A 5084-nucleotide genomic window follows, 5' to 3' on the forward strand; every position below is an offset into this window, starting at 1 on the left:
CAAAAGCATGCGGCAATTTTTCATTTTTGCCTAACTAATCAATAGTCCGGCTGTCCTTGCCCCTGGACGGCTGTGTGGTTGGTTTCAAGTGGAGTTGGTTGATTGACTTGAAAACGTCTGATGCTGTAAAGAGCATGATATGTTTGCAAGTCAATCAATCACAATAGTGATTTCCCCAAACCAAGTGCACAGCCGTACACCAATAGGCGTTCCAGTTACTACCCATACGGTGCTTATCCGTCTTGGTAGAGATTTCATAGCCATTGCACGACTCCTTTGCCCCAATTGAGGTAGGAATTGCAATTTTGGAATAAATAACCTAAGTGATTTCTTCAGCCGGTGACCGACTGATGCCCCAGGGCATCCGGTATTCGGCAACTTGATCATTCTTTACAGGTCGTTTTGGTCAGACGGCTATGAGTTGACCAATTTGGTCGTTCAATTTTTGACGTCTGCATGGGTACGTAGAACCGAAAAATAGTCTGTTCTCTGCGACGATTGCACCCGGAGGGGTGTCGCCGGACGCCTTTGTCCATGTTGGGACAGGCGATTTTATAAAATGAGCAACCATCCGGCCATTTTAGCCTCTGGTCTTGTTTGAGACCGGTTGTATAGCCACTAAACGTTTTTGTACTTAGTTTTTAGTCGAAGTATTGAATTTACACTAAGTATCGAACTTAGTTGTTTAAACAAATGAGTCTGTCTGGGTATTACCCAGACGGACATGCAATTATTTAATCTTACCAGGTATCAAACTTGGTTAGGTAAAAGAAAAATCCGTCTGATTATTACCCAAGCGGATAATCAAACTTAGTTAAATAAACAAAGTATCAAACTTAAATAAACAAGAGATCCGAATATCCGGGTATTACCCAGGCGGTCAAACAAATGTAACCTTTACTAAGTATCGAACTTAGTTAGGTAAATGAAGAGTCCGTCTGGGTATTACCTGGATGGAAAATCAGACAATAACTCAATTTTGCAAACAGAGTCTGAATCTTCATTAATTGACTTACTGTTTACAAAAAGTTTACAATTACAATCTCAGAAGTAGTACTTTTATAGTTTGTCTACATTCAAAGTTCTAGGCAGACGCCTGCCGTCTGGAGTTTCCAGGCGGTAGGTACCATCCCTTACTTCTTCATAGATCAGGTAGGGGCCTTCCCAATTTGGGGTTAGCTTCCCCAACTCATTGGCCCCACCGGTTGACTCTAATTTTTCGTAACACTAAGTCGCCAACTTTCAAAGGACGCTTGTGTACTTTTTTGTTGTAGGCTCTCGTCATTCTCAGACGGTAAATCTCATGACGTAAGGCGGCATTGCCCCTGCGCTCTGGGAGTGAATTCAATGTTAGGCGCATTGCTTCCCAGTTTGCCTCTTCATCATATAGCATGACTCTGTGAGTCGGCTCGTAATGTTCGATGGGCAAGACGGCTTCAGCACCGTAAACCATGAGAAATGGGGTTTCACCGGTTGCCCCTTTTGCTGTTGTCCGGATGGCCCATAGGACATGGATTAGTTCTTCTGCCCATAAGCCACCGGCTCTTTCTATTTTCTTCTTAATGCCGTCTGAGATGAGTTTATTGAAGGCTTCAACTTGGCCGTTTGCTTGGGGCCGGCCAACAGATGCAAAATAGCTTGAGATCCCCTGATCTCCCAACCAAGTTTTTAGCTGAGGCGTCTCAAAATGAGGACCATTATCAAACACCATAGACATAGGTACCCCATACCGGGTGATAATGTTTTTCCAGATTAAGGAAATCACGTCTGAGGTTTTGATGTTTTTAACCGCCTCAGCTTCTACCCACTTGGTGAAATAATCCACAGCCACCAAGATGTAGCGCTTTCCGCCTGGAGCAGGCGTGTTAGGACCTAAAATGTCCATGCCCCATTTTACAAACGGGATTGGGTTGTGGATGGCCGTCAGATCAGTAGCCGGACGGTGAATGAGTTTGCCAAATTTTTGGCACTTGTCACATTTCTTTACCAACTCCTTGGCGTCTGCCTCAAGAGTGGGCCAAAAATAATGTCGTCTGGCTTTGACGGCTAGGGACCTACCGCCTATATGAGAGGCGCAGAATCCCGAGTGCAAGTCTTCGAGAACTTCTTTCCCCTTTTCTGGGGTGACACACTTCAACAAAGGCTTCAGAAACCCCGCCTTGAAGAGTTCTCCATTTTTCAACTCGAATCTTGCAGCTCGTTTTTTCAGGACGGCTGCCTCCTGTGGCGAATCAGGAAGTGTGCCGTCAGAATGGTAGGCCCGGATGCCATCCATCCAGGTAGAGCTTCGGTCCAGAATTCCAATGGGATCCTCATAGATGCTTCTCTTTTCAAGAACTTCCCAAAAGACTGACCGAGGCGTATCATGGCAGGCGGAAGATGCCAACTTTGACAATGCATCCGCCTGGTTGTTTTCCGACCTAGGCACTTGACTCAGCCGAAATTCCTCAAGTGCCTTGGTCTCTTCTTTGACTGCCTGAAGATATTTAATCATAGCCAGATGAGTAGCCTCGTAGCTTCCCTCATACTGGCTAACAACCAATTGAGAATCAGAGTAGGCGTCAATTTTCATGGCCCCTGCCGCCTTACACATGCGAATGCCGGCTAGCAGGGCTTCATATTCCGCCTCATTATTAGAGGCTTGAAATTTGAAGCGTAGTGCATACTCAAATCTGTCCCCTTCAGGAGACTCGTAAATTACGCCTGCACCACAGCCGTTCTTAGTAGAGCTCCCGTCTACATACACTTTCCAAACCTGATCAAGATTATCCGGAGCCACCAGACGGGTCATTTCAACAATGAAGTCGGCAAACGCCTGGCCTTTCACTGCCTTTCTTGGTTCGTAAGTGATTTCAAGACTTTGCATTTCAATAGCCCATTTCAACATTCTCCCGGATGAGTCCAAGGTAGACATTGGCCGCTTGAGTGGCTGGTCGGTGTAAATCACCACCGGGTGTGCCAGAAAGTAGGGCTTCAATTTTTTGAAAGCCATAGACAGAGCAAGGCCAAATTTTTCTACCATGGAATACCGGAGTTCAGCATTTTTAAGAACATGGCTAATGAAGTAAACCGGGAGCTGCACGCCGTCTCGCTCAGCAAGGAGAACGACATTGAGGGCATGATCTGAGACGGCTAAGTACATGTACAACGTCTCCCTAGGTAAAGGACTGACCAACCTAGGTAGAGAATGTAAATGCTCTTTTAACCTCTGGAATGCCGCCTCAGCAGCCTCCCCCCATTCAAATCTGGTCTTCTTCCAGATTGCTTGGAAGAAGTAGAGGCACTTGTCGCCTGACCGACTGAGGAATCTCCCCAAGGCAGCCAGACAGCCGGTGAGCCTCTGCACTTCCTTGACAGAACGGGGTGACTTCATGTCTATCACCGCCTGTATCATTTCAGGGTTAGCCTCTATCCCCCTTTGATCAATCAGGAATCCGAGAAACTTCCCAGACTCAACACCAAAGACGCATTTCTTAGGATTTAACATAACCTTGTGCCGCCTGAGGGTGCTGAATGTTTCTCGGAGATCAGCAAGGTGATCCGTCTATAGCTTGGATTTGACTATCATGTCCTCAATGTACGCCTCCACATTCCTCCTAATCTGATTAATGAAGACCGTATTAATCATCCGTTAGAAAGTGGCAGGCGCATTTTTCAAGCGAAACGGCATCACTGTATAACAGAATAACCCCTGATCAGTGACGAAGGCCGTCTTCTCTTGATCTTTCTTCCACAGGGGTATCTAATGGAAGCCGGAGTAGGCATCCATAAAGCTCATTAAGGCGTGACCGGCTGTAGAGTCGACCAGACTGTCGATCTTTGGAAGCGGGTAACTGTCCTTTGGACACGCCTTGTTGAGGTCTGTGTAATCAACACAAATGTGCCAGGTCCCATTCGGTTTCTTAACAAGGACCACATTGGCCACCTAGTCGGGAAAATTATAAGGCCGGATGAACCTGGCGTGTAGCAGCTTTTTAACTTCGGCAGCTGCCGCCTGACTTCTTTCCTCACCGTGGTTTCTTTTCTTTTGCCGGATGGGCTTCTTTTTAGGATCCACGGCGAGCTTGTGGACAGCAAGATCCGGGCTGACGCCTGGAATCTCTTACACTTCAAAGGCAAAAATGTCTTTGAATTCCTTCAACAGAAGGTGCAAGTCTGCACCCAAAGTAGCATGAGCAACCGTCCCAACCTTTACAGTACGTTCCGGACGTCTGTCATCCAGAACGAGATCAATGCTGTCACCAGCCGGTTGGGGACGGAGCTCATCTGACCGTTCACCGGTCAGTGATTGCTATTTTTTCTCCTTCTTCACCTCCACCAGCAGAGGTGCCTTTCTTTTCTTTCCGGCTGCTGGTGGGGCGGGTGCTGGGTCAGCATCCTTGACGTTGTCAAGGTCTATTGGTTCCTGGCCGCCTGGGGTTACAGTGTCTCTGACGGCTGAAAGATAGCACTCTCGAGCCGTCTTCTGATCCCCATTAAGGGAACCAACAGTGCCATCATCCCTCTCATACTTGATGAGCATGAGAGATGGGATGATTACTGCCTTGGCTACGTTGAGGGTTGGCCTGCCAAGGATAATGTTGTAGGCGGTCAACTCCTCAACGACCAAGAATCTGACGACAATGTGTCGTCCTTGGCCCTTCTCTCCCAGCCGGATGGGTAAGTCAATTCTTCCAGCTGGGTAGACCATCCCACCCCCAAAACCAACCAAGGGGTGGGTGACCTGAAGCATGCTGCTGACATTGTATTTCAGCTTTTGCAGGCACCAGAGGCTGATGATGTCTGATGAGCTGCCGGTGTCAATAAGGATCCGTCCAACCAGCTAGTTGGCAACCTTACATTCAATGACAACCGGGTCATCATGCGGACGGCGGACGCTGCCCCTATCCTTCTCAGTAATCAAGACGTCTGGGAAGGAGGTGCTTGCAGACGCCTGCTCATCATCATCCTTGTCCATCTTTTGAAGATGGCTCTTGGTGCCCCGGATGGTAGGGCCACCACAGGAGAACCCGCCTGCTATTGTGTAGACCGGCTCCTTGTCGGTATCCGACCTACTAGCAGGCTGGGGGGTAGTCTTGGAGGAC

The sequence above is a fragment of the Chenopodium album genome, chromosome 8 (genome assembly GCF_948465745.1).
Source record: "Chenopodium album chromosome 8, dcCheAlbu1.1, whole genome shotgun sequence".
In the NCBI taxonomy this organism is placed as follows: domain Eukaryota; kingdom Viridiplantae; phylum Streptophyta; class Magnoliopsida; order Caryophyllales; family Amaranthaceae; genus Chenopodium; species Chenopodium album.